A 14296-nucleotide genomic window follows, 5' to 3' on the forward strand; every position below is an offset into this window, starting at 1 on the left:
TCTTTTCAAGGGCACAATCGCGTCTTTTACTACTACTACTATTTAGCATTTCTATAGCGCTACAAGGCATACGCAGCGCTGCACAAACATAGAAAAAAGACAGTCCCTGCTCAAACAGCTTACAATCTAATAGACAAAAAATAAATAAAGTAAGCAAATCAAATCAATTAATGTGAACGGGAAGGAAGAGAGGAGGGTAGGTGGAGGTGAGTGGTTACAAGTGGTTACGAGTCAAAAGCAATGTTAAAGAGGTGGGCTTTCAGTCTAGATTTAAAGGTGGCCAAGGATGGGGCAAGACGTAGGGGCTCAGGAAGTTTATTCCAGGCGTAGGGTGCAGCGAGACAGAAGGCGCGAAGTCTGGAGTTGGCAGTAGTGGAGAAGGGAACAGATAAGAAGGATTTATCCATGGAGCGGAGTGCACGGGAAGGGGTGTAGGGAAGGACGAGTGTGGAGAGATACTGGGGAGCAACAGAGTGAGTACATTTATAGGTTAGTAGAAGAAGTTTGAACAGGATGTGAAAACGGATAGGGAGCCAGTGAAGGGTCTTGAGGAGAGGGGTAGTATGAGTAAAGCGACCCTGGCGGAAGATGAGACGGGCAGCAGAGTTTTGAACCGATTGGAGAGGGGAGAGGTGACTAAGTGGGAGGCCAGCAAGAAGCAGATTGCAGTAGTCTAACGAGAGGTGACAAGGGTGTGGATGAGGGTTTTGGTAGAGTGCTCGGAAAGAAAGGGGCGGATTTTACGGATGTTGTAAAGAAAGAAACGACAGGTCTTGGCGGTCTGCTGGATATGAGCAGAGAAGGAGAGAGAAGAGTCAAAGATGACCCCAAGGTTTCGAGCTGAGGAGACAGGGAGAATGAGAGCCATCAACAGAAATAGAAAACGGGGGGAGCGGTGAGGTGGGTTTGGGGGGGGAAAATGAGAAGCTCGGTTTTGGTCATATTTAATTTCAGGTGGCGTTTGAGACATCCAGGCAGCAATGTCAGACAAGCACGCTGAAACTTTGGTTTGGATGCAAGGTGAGATATCAGGGGTAGAAAGGTAGATTTGGGAGTCATCAGCATAGAGATGGTAGGAAAAGCCATGGGATGAGATTAATGAACCAAGGGAAGAAGTGTAGATAGAAAAGAGGAGGGGACCAAGAACAGAACCCTGAGGTACGCCGACAGGCAGAGGGATAGAAGTAGAAGAGGATCCACCAGAGTGAACACTAAAGGTGCGGAGGGAGAGGTAGGAAGAGAACCAGGAAAGGACAGAGCCCTGGAATCCAAGTGAGGACAGGGTATCGAGAAGTATGCTGTGATCGACAGTGTCAAAAGCAGCGGAAAGATCAAGAAGAATGAGGATGGAATATTGACCTCTGGATTTAGCCAGTAATAGGTCATTGGAGACTTTAGTAAGCGCAGTTTCAGTTGATTGGAGAGGGCGAAAACCAGATTGTAGTGGGTCAAGAATAGCATGTGAGAAGAGAAAATCAAGGCAGCGGCGGTGAACAGCACGCTCAAGTAATTTGGAGAGAAAAGGAAGGAGGGAGGTGGGTCGGTAATTAGAGGGACAAGTAGGGTCAAGTGAAGGCTTCTTAAGGAGAGGTGTGACCACAGCATGTTTAAAGGCAGCAGGGACAGTCGCAGTGGAAAGTGAGAGGTTGAGAATGTGACAGATAAAAGGAATAAGAGTAGGAGAGATGGCATTAAGAAGGTGGGTGGGAATGGGATCAGAGGAACAGGTGGTACATTTTGAGGAAGAAAGGAGAAGTGTAGTTTCCTCAATAGTAACTTCAGGAAAGGAGGAAAGGAATGAGGGGAAGGAGAGAGAGGGGAACGGACTAGTGGAGGGAGAGCTGGTGAGGTAGAGAAAGCAAGGTTTATCTTTTGAACCTTGTTGTGAAAGAATTCAGCAAGGGTCTGAGGAGATAATGAAGGGGGAGTTGGGGGAGGGGGCACCTTGAGGAGAGAGTTCAATGTGGTGAAGAGAAGTCGAGGATTAGAGCCAAGAGAGTTGGTCAGTTGGATATAATAATCCTGTTTGGCACGTAAAAGAGCAGATTGGAAGGAGGTCAGCATGAACTTAAAGTGTAAGAAATCAGCAAGGGCCCGAGATTTCCGCCAGAGGCGTTCAGCGGAGCGGGTACAGGAACGTAGGTAGCGGATATTAGAAGTCAGCCAAGGTTGGGGTTTTGTACGCCTTACAGGGCGGGTCATCAAAGGTGCAAGAGTGTCTAAGGCAGAGGATAGAGTATTGTTGTAAGAAGAAACAGCCTCGTTGACAGACATGGATGGTTGCCACAGTAGAGAGGAGGTTTGAAACATGGGAGGATAGAGATGAAGGGTCAATATCGTGAGATTCCTAGATAAATTAGATAGGATAGGACGGGACTGGGAGGGAGGAGATTTAAGTGTGAAAGTTATAAGATGGTGATCAGAGGAGGGATGATCAGAGGCAAGGAAACTAGAAGGTGAACAGTTGGAGGAGAAGATGAGATCAAGACAGTGACCATTTTGATGAGTGGGGGAGGTGGAGCATAGTTGGAGATTAAAGGACGACGTTTAAAGCGAGTAACTTGGAAATATAAGAGTTGGAAGGATCATTAGCAGGAATATTAAAGTCACCAAGGATGAGAGAGGGGGAGGAAGGATCATGGAAGAAGGCAAGCCAGGCGTCAAAGTCACTGAGAAAGGATGAAAGGGACTTATCAGGGGGACGATAAATGACCGCTATTCGGAGAGGCAGAGGAGAGAAAAGGCGGATAGAGTGGACTTCAAAGGAGGAAAAGCAGTGAGATTGAGGTGGAAGAAGGGGTTGAAATCTGGAGGAGGGAGAGAGAAGTAGTCCAACACTGCCCCCACGGCCAGCAGGGCAAGGAGTATGTGAAAATAGCTGACCGCCATGGCACAGGGCTGCGACTGAAGCAGAGTCATCAGGGCAGAGCCAGGTTTCTGTTATGGCGAGCAGATGGAGGTAGATGGAGATAAAGAGGTCCTGGATATAGGGGAGTTTGTTACAGATAGAGCGGGCATTCCATAGGGCGCAAGAGAAGGGCAGAGAAGAGGAGGGGAGTAGAGGAATAGAGATGAGGTTAGAGAGGTCACGGTGAGATCTGTAGAGTTTGGATAATAGTTGGTGAGGAGGGCCAGGATTGGGATTGATGTCACCAGCTGAGAGTAAGAGAAGGAGTAAAAGAGAGCGGAGGAGAGTAGGAGAGGTGTGGCCACGAAGGCGTCGAAGGAGAGAGGTATTTAGGTGGAATGGGGAAGGCAAAATGGAGGGAAGAAAGAGACGGAGATTAAAAGCCAAGAGGGAGGAAGAGGGTAGGAGAGAAGGTGAGGTGATGAAGTCAATGGATTGGAAGTGAGTTCCTGTAGCGGAGAGAGGTAGGGGGTGAGGGAAAAGATTAGGAAGGGACAGAGCTAGGAAGAGAATGTGAATAGGGGCCATAACGATTAAGGTACTTTAGCAACTGGAAAAAGATTAGATACAAAGAGAAAAATGCCCCGCGCGCCGTCAGGCACGCGGCACCTAGAGCAGAGGCCCTGAGTGGATCGGAGTGGACCTGGGTGTCACCCCGGAGAAGGCTGTAAGGATATGCAGATGAGCTGCAAGTCCTCCACAGCACCTGAAAGGCAGCCGGTGGTAGAGGTGGGCACCTCTCAGCTGAGGAAGCCGTTTTTCCTTCCATGTCATCGAAGATACCCAGCGGCTTCAAGTGTTGCACGCAGTGCAACCGGACTATCTCGGGTACTGATACCCATGCCTGGTATATCCAGTGCCTTGGGCCTGATCATAGCCCAGCCACTTTTTATTTTTTTTGTTACATTTGTACCCACGCTTTCCCACTCATGCGGCTTACATGGGGCAATGGAGTGTTAAGTGACTTGCCCAGAGTCACAAGGAGCTGCCTGTGCCTGAAGTGGGAATTGAACTCAGTTCCTCAGTTCCCCAGGACCAAAGTCCACCACCCTAACCACTAGGCCACTCCTCCAATCGCTTGTAGTCTGCAGTATGAAGAAACGGACTCAAGCGTCTCGAGAAGCCCAACGATAGACACTTTTTGGGGCTCAGTCCGGTCCTTCGACATCGACACCGGGAGGGAAGGTAATGACTACTGAGAGACGCGCTGGGAGCAGTGAGGCATCGAGTGGGTCTCCACCTGCCTTGAGGCCTCCTGTTATGCATGCCCCCCGGGACCGAGGAGACGTGAGGATTCCATGTCGTCCTCATCGGTACCGAGAAGTCTTGACGGGCGTCAAGCGAAGGCGAAGAAGCACTGTCATCGTTCTCCTTTGACACACGGTACCTGGAGCTCCGGGGTGTTGAGAGAGTCGGCAGCCGAGAAGCTTCAGCGCTGAGAGGATTGCTCCCCCTCGATGCAGGAGGTGCTGATGCGTCGGTCTTCCAGTAGCTCCGTACCTGCCCCCGAGCCTCCACGGATTCTGACACCGCCTGTCCCGCCGATCCCGCAGACGTCTCTGATGGCAGCTCTCGACGAGCGCATCTAGGCCTTGTTTCCAGAACTTCTGAAGGGACTGCTACAGCAGTGGCTTATATCAATCACCAAGGTGGCACCCAGAGCCTGGCCCTGGCTACCGATGCAGATCGCCTCTTCCGGTGGGCGGCAGCTCACCTGCTATGCATGTTGGCAAATCACATCGCGGGTCAGAGCAACGTGCATGCAGATTTTCTCAGGCGACACACCCTGGATCCAGCGGAGTGGGAGCAGTCAGTATAGGTGTTTCAGTTGCTGTGTCAGAAATGGGGCACTCCATCGATGGACCTCATGGCAACCCAGGTGAATGCCAAGGTTCCCCTCTTCTTCAGCAGAAGGAAAGAACCCAGGTCTGTAGGACTGGACACTCTTCTTCAGCCGTGGCCAGAGGACCTTCTTCTGTACATTTTTTCCCCCTTGGCCCTTGATAGGTTGAGTCCTACTCCGGATCAGTCAACTTCCAGGCCAGATCATCCTGGTGGCTCCAGATTGGCTCCGGCGCCCTTGGTATGCGGATCTGGTGTGGCTTCTAGTGGAGTCGCCCTTCCATCTTTCAGATCTGCCTGGTCTCCTTCATCATGGACCAGTTCAGATAGGAGATCCCTCCCGCTTTGGTCTCACGGCTTGGCTATTGAACGGGTGTGTTTGAGAACAAAGGGCTTTTCAGAGATAGTAATAGCTACCTTATTGCAGACTAGCAAGCGGTCTACCTCGACGGCATATGCCCGTGTTTGGTGCACCTTTGTTGCATGGTGTAAGGCCTGAGCGTGGTCTCCTTTTCAGGTAGCTCAACTCTTGGCCTTTTTATAGGATGGTTTACAAAAAGGGTTAGCCTATAATTCGCTTCAAGTTCAGGGGGCTGCCCTAGCATGTTTTCAGGGTAGAGTGTCTGGTTCTTCCCTGGTTGCTCATCCAGACGTTTTCCGTTCTTGCGTGGGGTGCTTCAACTGCGCCCTCCTTTACATCAACCCTGTCCATCCTGGAGCCTTAATCTAGTTCTCAAGGCATTGCAGGGACCACCTTTTGAGCCATTACATAGGGCTTTAGATAGACCTCACCCTGAAGGTGGTCTTTTTGTTGGCTTTCGCTTTGTCTCGTAGGATCTCTGAGCTGCAAGCCCTATCGTGTTGTGATCCTTTTTTGCAGTTTTCGGAAGCGGGGGTGACTTTGCGCACTGTGCCTTCCTTTTTGCCGGTCATCTTGGCTTTTCATCTTAATCAGCCTCTTTTTCTTCCTTTCGGGAGGAGGATTATACCTCGGGTTTCTGGAAGCTTCATCTACTAGACATGCGTTGCGTCCTTTTCTGCTATTTGCACATGTCTAATGATTTTCGACAGACTGATCATTTGTTTGTCCTTCTTGTGGATTCCCGCCACGGTGAGGCGGCTTCTAAGCCTACTATCGCTTGATGTTTTAAGAAAGCTATTTCCTCTGCGTACTTGCTGTCTGATCGGATTTCGCCCAAGCCGTTGCAAGTTCATTCAACCATGGCGCTTGCTTCGTCGGTCCTTGGTGCTGTCCTTGCAAGAGATCTGTCAGGCAGCTACTTGGGCCTCCTTACACACCTTTTCCAGGCATTATAGAGTTGATGTGGCTGCCAGGTCAGATGCTTCTTTTGGAGCAGCGGTGTTGGCTCGGGGGTGGGGAGGGCGACGGTTTCCCTCCCTGAGACTGCTTTGTTACATCCCACCAGTTCATGGATTCATTTGCCGCCTGCGCTAAGGAAGGAAAATTGATGTTTTACCTGATAATTTTCTTTCCTTTAGACGCAGCAGATGAATCCAGGATCCCTCCCTGAATTGACGTCACATTTCTCTCTTTTCTGCATGTTTGTTGTTCCTGTCTGTTTAGATTGTTGTTATGCACAGACTTGAACACAGATTTAAAAATGAAGCAAGAACTTTCAGATCCAATTTGTTATATTTGTTCTGTTCAGACTGTTGTGGTGAGGAAGATTTTCTGGCTTTCCTGCCGGGTTTTTTTGCTTTGTGATGACACATATACTGGCCTATGGAGGGGCTGGTCGTCCAATATCACTCACTTAAGTTACCACCAGTTCATGGATTCATCTGCGGCTAAAGGAAAGAAAATTATCAGGTAAAACATAATTTTTCCTTGCCATTTTTATTGGACATAACTTAATACATTTCTTGATTAGCTTTCGAAGGTTGCCCTTCTTCATCAGATCAGAAATAAGCAAATGTGTTAGCTGACAGTGTATATATCAGTCCCTCATAGATGGTCTAGCAGGGTGGGTAGGAAATGTGTATGGGGACTTCAAAGCATTCCATAGTCTAGCTTTGAAGTCCCCATACACATCTCCTACCACCCTGCTAGACCATCTATGAAGGACTGATATATACACTGTCAGCTAACACATTTGCTTATTTCTGATCTGATGAAGAAGGGCAACCTTCGAAAGCTAATCAAGAAATGTATTAAGTTATGTCCAATAAAAAAGGTATCATCTTATTTTCTTTTCCATGTTTTAATTTTGTTTGATTTCTATTGATTACCTTTAAGAGTGGACTATCACGGCTAACACACCTCCTTGCCATTTGGATGCTCACAGGGCCGGTCTTCAGGTGAGGCGACCGAGGCGGCCGCATAGGGCCCCGCGCGGCGCGCCTCAGTCAGCCTCTTCCGCTCCCGATTCCCGGCGCTATTTAAATTTACCTTCCTTTTAAATTTACCTCTGTCCGGCAGCGCAGCGTCAGTGAAGGAGGCGGCGCTACCGAGTCCCGACATCTCTAGCCTTCCCCCTTCCCTTCACTCAGTGTTCCACCTTCTTCTGACGTCAAGGAAATGATGTCAGAAGACGGCGGGCCCCTGAGTGAAGGGAAGGCTAGAGACGTCGGGACTCGGAAGCGCCGCCTCCTTCACTGACGCTGCGCTGCCGGACGGAGGTAAATTTAAAAGAAACAAAAAAGGAAATGGATCTAGGGGGGGAGAAGAGGGCAGGCGGGCAGTTGGGACATGGGAGCGGGAGGGCAGGGGAGAGATAAGCATGGATGGGAGGGCAGGGTTCATGGAAGGGAGAGAGAGGAATTGCTGGATAGGGATGAATGGAGGGGGCAGGGGACAGATGGGCATGGATGGATGGGAGGGTAGGGCTCAGGGAGAGAGGGGCATTGCTGGATAGGGATGAATGGAGGGGGCAGGGGCCAGATGGGCATGGATGGATATGGATGGGACTGGGCAGGGCTCAGGGAGAGAGGGAAATTGCTGGAAAGGGATGAATGGAGGGGGCAGGGGACAGATGAGCATGGATGGATGGGAGGGTAGGACTCAGGGAGAGAGGGACATTGCTGGATAGGGATGAATGGAGGGGGCAGGGGCCAGATGGGCATGGATGGATATGGATGGGACTGGGCAGGGCTCAGGGAGAGAGGGAAATTGCTGGATAGGGATGAATGGAGGGGGCAGGGGACAGATGAGCATGGATGGATGGGAGGGTAGGACTCAGGGAGAGAGGGGCATTGCTGGATAGGGATGAATGGAGGGGGTCGGGGCCAGATGGGCATGGATGGATATGGATAGGACTGGGCAGGGCCCAGGGAGAGGGGATTAATTGCTGGATATGGAGGGGAGGGAGGAGAATTGCTGGATATGGACAGATGGAGGAGGGAAGGGGAGAGAGGAACAAGGATGGACATGGATGGGAGGACAGGGCCCAGGGAGAGAGGATTTACAGATGGTAGACAGAACACATAAGGACACAGGAGGATGGTGGACACGGTGAGAGAAAAAATATCAAATGGAAAGATGACACTGCATAAAACAGAAGACATCGGGACCAAAGCGAATAGAAAAACTAAATGATCAGACAACAAAGGTAGAAAAAAGTATTTTATTCAGAATTTATTAATTGGAATATGTCAGATTTTGGAAATGTGCATCTGTGGTATTTTGCATGTAAGTTTCAATTTTTCTAGTATTGCTGCATGCTGAGTCTGACTTCTTGAGGTAACTTTCCAGTTCAGTATTTTGCCTTCATATCTGTTGTGTCATGTGTTTTTCATGTGTGATCAAGGTGCAGTATCCTGCTAGTGTGTAGTATTGCAGCCCTTTTTGTTTTGCTTTTTTTCACGAGGTAGTATATTGGTATTTTAGAGCCTGGTGTAATTACAGTTCTGCCTTTCCACGCATAAGGTTGTTAGCTTGTCCTGTCCTTGGATTTAGTGCTGTTATGGTTTGGTAAGGTTATGAGTGTGTTTTTGCACAAGTTTGGTATAGTGTTTTGCAGTGGAGAGATTGTGTGTCCACACCTCTGACCCCCCGGAGTTATGAGAATTGGAACTACTAATTGTAGTGGACTTGAACTGAATAATTTCTGGTGAGGGGGGTTTTCATGATAGCATTGTGCTTATTATTTCAATCAGTTTTTCTGTACAAATTTAGCTTCATTTGTCTTTATTTGAAATTTCATAAATAAAAATGTTCTAAAATTTAATAATCAATGGGGTGGAGCTGGGGCTGGGGGTGGGGGCTAGGATGGGGCCCCACCAAATTGGTCTGCATAGGGCCCCGCACTTGCTAAGACCGGCCCTGGATGCTCAGTCTCCCATTCTCATAAGTCTCCTTCAATTTTCATAATCCTCTTGTGATTTAACAAATTTGAATAATTTTTGCTTCATCAGAATATTTAATTACGTCTTCTCTGGATCTTATCTCTAGATCATTCTAGATCAGTCCCAACACACACCCCTGGGGAACTCCACTATCTATCCTTCTCCATTGAGAATACTGACCATTTAACCCTACTCTCTGTTGTCTATCTTTTAACCAGTTTTTAATCCACAGTAGGACATTGTAGGAGTGGAGGAGTGGCCTAGTGGTTAGAGCACCGGTCTTGACATCCAGAGGTGGCCAGTTCAAATCTCACTGCTGCTCCTTGTGATCTTGGGCAATTCACTTAACCCTCCATTGCCTCAGGTACAAGCTTAGATTGTGAGCCCTCCTGGGACAGAGAAATATCCAGGGTACCTGAATGTAACTCACCTTGAGCTACTACTGAAAAAAGTATGAGCAAAATCTAAATCAATTTTAAAAAGTCAGCTTCGGTGTCGGGAGCGCCTTCTCTACCATCTGCTGCAGCGGTTTCTGGCCCTTTACATGTGGTGGGGTCCCCGACCACGATGCCGCCTGCGGCATTGACGTCTGCTGCCAACCAGGTCGACTCCCCTTCGCCGCAGTTGGACCGAGCATCGGCCCCTTGACATTGCCGGACATAGTTCCTCGGCGTTGAGGCAGGTCCAGTGTCGAAGCACCTTAACTCAGGTTTTATCTGACACTGAGCAGGAGCGCTCATGGGAGTCAGATGAGGATCCCAGGTACTTCTCTTCTGATGAGTCCTTTGGGATTCCTTCTGATCCTTCCCCTCCGCTAGATAGGAGACTGTCTCCACCAGAGAGTCTGTTCTTTTCTTCTTTTGTCTGGGAAATGGCTACGGCTGTTCCCTTCCCTGTGGAGGTTGAGGATGAGCCCAGGACTGAGATGCTCGAGGTCTTGGATTATTCTTCTCCACCTAAAGAGGTTGTGACAGTTCCTCTGCATAAGGTACTGAAGGAAGTCCTTATGTGAAACTGGTCAGCCCCTCTGTCTGGTCCCGTGGTCCCGATAAAAGCTGAATCCCAGTATCGGATCCACGGTGAACCTGGGTTGATGAGGTCTCAGTTACCCCACAATTCCATGGTGGTGGACTCCGCCCTCAGGAGAGCCAGGAGTACTAGAGACTATGCTTCAACGCCCCCAGGCAGAGAAACTAGGACTCTTGATTCTTTTGGGAGGAAGACGTACCAGGCCGCTATGCTCGCTGCCAATATCCAGTCATACCAGCTCATTACGAGTGTACACTTGCGGGACTCGATATATCAACTGTCCAGCTTGGTTGATGCACTCCCTAAGGCGCTGGCCGAGCCTTTTCGCCAGGTGGTCAGGCAGCAGAAGGCATGTCGCAAGCTCCTGGCCAGGGGTACTTTTGACACTTTGACGTGACATCCAGGATCGCTGCTCAGGGTATAGTGATGCGCAGACTCTCATGGCTGCATGTCTCTGACCTGGATCATTCTGTCCAGCAGCGAATGGCGGATGTTCCTTGCCAGGGGGGACAATCTTTTTGGTGAAAAAGTAGAGGATCTAGTTGATCAAATCAAGAAACATAATGATGCTATGAATTCTCTCTCTCACCGGGCGCCTTCTGCTACTGCTTCCTCATCTAGGAGGTTTTTTGGCGGGAGGAGGAGTGCTCCCTATTCCTATTCTAGGTGTAGGTACACTCCTGTTTCTCAGCAGCCTGCCCAGGCTCAACCCCAGCGCGCTCGTTCTCGTCAACAGCGTGCGACTAAGGCCCATACTGCTCCCCAGCAAAAGCAAGGAACGGGCTTTTGACTGGCTGCAGTTAAGCATAGCTTCAATAAAAGTGTCTGTACCGGACGACTTGCCGGTTGGGGGGAGGTTGATGTTTTCTCATCTAATGTGGCCTCTCATAACCTCCGACCGGTGGGTTCTGCAAATAGTCCGGTTAGGATACACTCTCAATCTGGAATCCAAACCTCCAAATTGCCCTCCGGGAGCTCAATCTTACAGCTCTCCAGCACAAGCAGGTACTTGCAGAGAAACTCTCTGCCCTTCTAAAGGCCAGTACGGTCGAACCCGTTCCACCAGGGGAAGAAGGGCTGGGATTCTATTCCAGGTACTGCCTTGTGCAGAAAAGACAGGGGGGATGCGTCCCATCCTAGACCTAAGGGCCCTGAACAAATTTCTTATCCGAGAAAAGTTCAGGATGGTTTCCCTGGACAGCCTTCTTCCCATGATTCAGGAAAACAATTGGCTATGCTCTCTGGACTTAAAGGATGCTTAAACACATATCTCGATACTTCCAGCTCACAGGAAGTTTCTTTGATTTCGGCTGGGAACACAGCACTTTCAGTACTGTGTACTGCCCTTTAGTCTAGCGTCTGCGCCCAGGATGTTCACTAAGTGCCTAGCGGTAGTTACAACGTCGCTATGCAGACAGGGAATGCATGTGTTCCCTTATCTCGACGATTGGCTGGTGAAGAGCACCTCGAAGGCAGGCGCTCAGCAGTCCATACGAATTACTATTCAGGTGCTAGAAGTACTGGGGTTCGTGATCAACTATTCCAAGTCCCATCTCACCCCGGTTCAAAAGCTGGAATTCATTGGAGCTCTATTGAACACAAAGACAGCTCGTGCTTTTCTTCCCGAGGCAAGGGCGGACAACCTCCTGTACCTAGTGTCCTTAGTACGAGCGTCTCAACAGATCACGGCACGGCAGATGTTGAGACTTCTGGGGCACAAGGCCTCAACGGTTCATGTGATTCCTATGGCACGCCTACACATGAGATCAGTTCAATGGACCCTAGCTTCCTAGTGGTATCAAGCTGCGGGGAGTCTACAGGATGTAAACCAACTGTCCATCGACTTTTGGAATTCTCTGCAGTGGTGGACGATTTGATCCAATTTGACCTTGGGACATCCATTCCAAATTCCTCAGCCACAAAAAGTGCTGACGACGGATGCATCCCTCCTGGGGTGGGGGGCTCATGTAGATGGGCTTCACACTCAAGGAGCTTGGTCCTTTCAAGAAAAAGGTATTCAGATCAACCTCCTGGAATTGCGAGTGATTTGGAACGCTCTAAAGGCCTTCAGAGCTTGGCTGTCCAACCAAATCATTTTGATTCAGACAGACAATGAGGTTGCCATATATTACACCAACAAGCAGGGGGGCACCGGATCTTGCCCTCTCTGTCAGGAAGCCGTCCAGATGTGGCTTTGGGCACGCAGTCATGGCATGTTTCTCCAAGCCACTTATCTGGCAGGTGTAAACAACAGTCTGGCCGACAGGTTGAGCAGGATAATAGAGCCTCACGAGTGGTCACTGAATATGGGAGTGATCCGCAGGATCTTCCGAGCGTGGGGCACCCCCTCGGTGGATCTTTTTGCCACTCAGGTCAATCACAAGGTCCCTCAGTTCTGTTCCAGACTTCAGGCCCATGACAGACTTGTATCAGATGCCTTTCTCCTGCATTGGGGGACAGGTCTTTTGTATGAGTATCCTCCCATACCTCTGGTGGGGAAGAGTTTGCTGAAACTCAAGCAAGACTGCAGAACCATGATCCTGATTGTACCCTTCTGGCCGCATCAGATTTGGTTCCTTCTTCTTCTGGAGTTGTCCTCCAAAGAACCGTAGAGATTGGAATGCTTTCCAACCCTCATCACCCAGAATGAGGGGGCGCTTCTGCATTCCAACCTCCAGTCTCTGGCTCTCACAGCCTGGATGTTGATAGCTTAGAATTCGCCTCCTTGGGTCTTTCAAAGGGTGTCTCCTGAGTCTTGCTTGCTTCCAGGAAAGATTCCACAAAGAGGTCTTACTTTCAAATGGAGGAGGTTTGCCGTCTGGTGTGATAGCAAGGCCCTAGACCCTCTTTCTTGTCTGACACAGACCCTACTTGAATACCTTCTACACTTCAACCAACTAGGTAAGGGTTCATCTTAGTGCGATTAGTGCCTTTCATCACCGTGTAGAGGGTAAGCCTATCTCTGAACAGCCTTTAGTTGTTCGCTTCATGAGAGGTTTGCTTTTGTCAAAGCCCCCGATCAAACCTCCACCAGTGTCATGGGATCTCAACGTCGTTCTCACCCAGCTGATGAAAGCTCCTTTTGAGCCACTGAATTCCTGCCATCTGAAGTACTTGACCTGGAAGGTCGTTTTCTTTGTGGCTGTTACTTCAGCTCGTAGGGTCAGTGAGCTTCAGGCCTTGGTAGTGCATGCACCTTGTATCAAGTTTCATCACAACAGAGTAGTCCTCTGCACGTACCCTAAGTTCCTGCGGAAGGTGGTGTTGGAGTTCCATCTGAACCAGTCAGTTGTCTTGCCAACATTCTTTCCCCGTCCTCATACCTGCCCTGGCGAAAGCAGTTTGCATACCTTGGACTGCAAGAGAGCATTGGCCTTTTACTTGGAGCGGACAAAGCCCTTCAGACAGTCTGCCCAGTTGTTTGTTTCTTTCTATCTCAACAGGAGGGGAGTCACCATCGGAAAATGCACAATCTCCAATTGGCTAGCAGATTGCATTTCCTTCACTTATGCCCAAGCTGGGCTGACTCTACAGGGTCATGTCACGGCTCATAATGTTAGAACCATGGCTGCGTCAGTGGCTCACTTAAAGTCAGCCTCCACTGAGGAGATTTGCAAGGCTGCAACGTGGTCATCAGTCCACACATTCACATCTCACTACTGCCTTCAGCAGGATACCCGACACGACAGTCGGTTTGGGCAGTCAGTGCTGCAGAATCTGTTCAGGGTTTAGAATCCAATTCCATTCTGTTCTAGGCTGTACTCTCAGTTAGTTGTTTATCATTTCAGATCAATCTATGTTATGTCCTCGCCGTTGCGAGGCCCAATTGACCAATGTTCATTGTTTTGAGTGAGCCTGGTTTCTAGGGATACCCCACATGTGAGAACAAGCAGGCTGCTTGTCCTCGGAGAAAGCGATACTTACCTGTAGCAGGTATTATCCGAGGACAGCAGGCTGATTGTTCTCATAAACCCGCTCACCTCCCCTTTGGAGTTGTTCTTGTTTATTTAAATTTATGCTTTTTGATTAAACTGAGGTGGCACGCTCACGCAATGGGCGGGAAGTCATCCGCGCATGCACTGTTCATGCGCCAGAAGACACTAGCAAAACTTTACTTTTTTGCTTGCAAAAATTTGCTGATTCTTGGGCTGACGCGGACGTCGACCCACATGTGAGAACAATCAGCCTGCTGTCCTCAGATAATACCTGCTA

Source organism: Microcaecilia unicolor, chromosome 6 (assembly GCF_901765095.1).
Source record: "Microcaecilia unicolor chromosome 6, aMicUni1.1, whole genome shotgun sequence".
In the NCBI taxonomy this organism is placed as follows: Eukaryota; Metazoa; Chordata; class Amphibia; order Gymnophiona; family Siphonopidae; genus Microcaecilia; species Microcaecilia unicolor.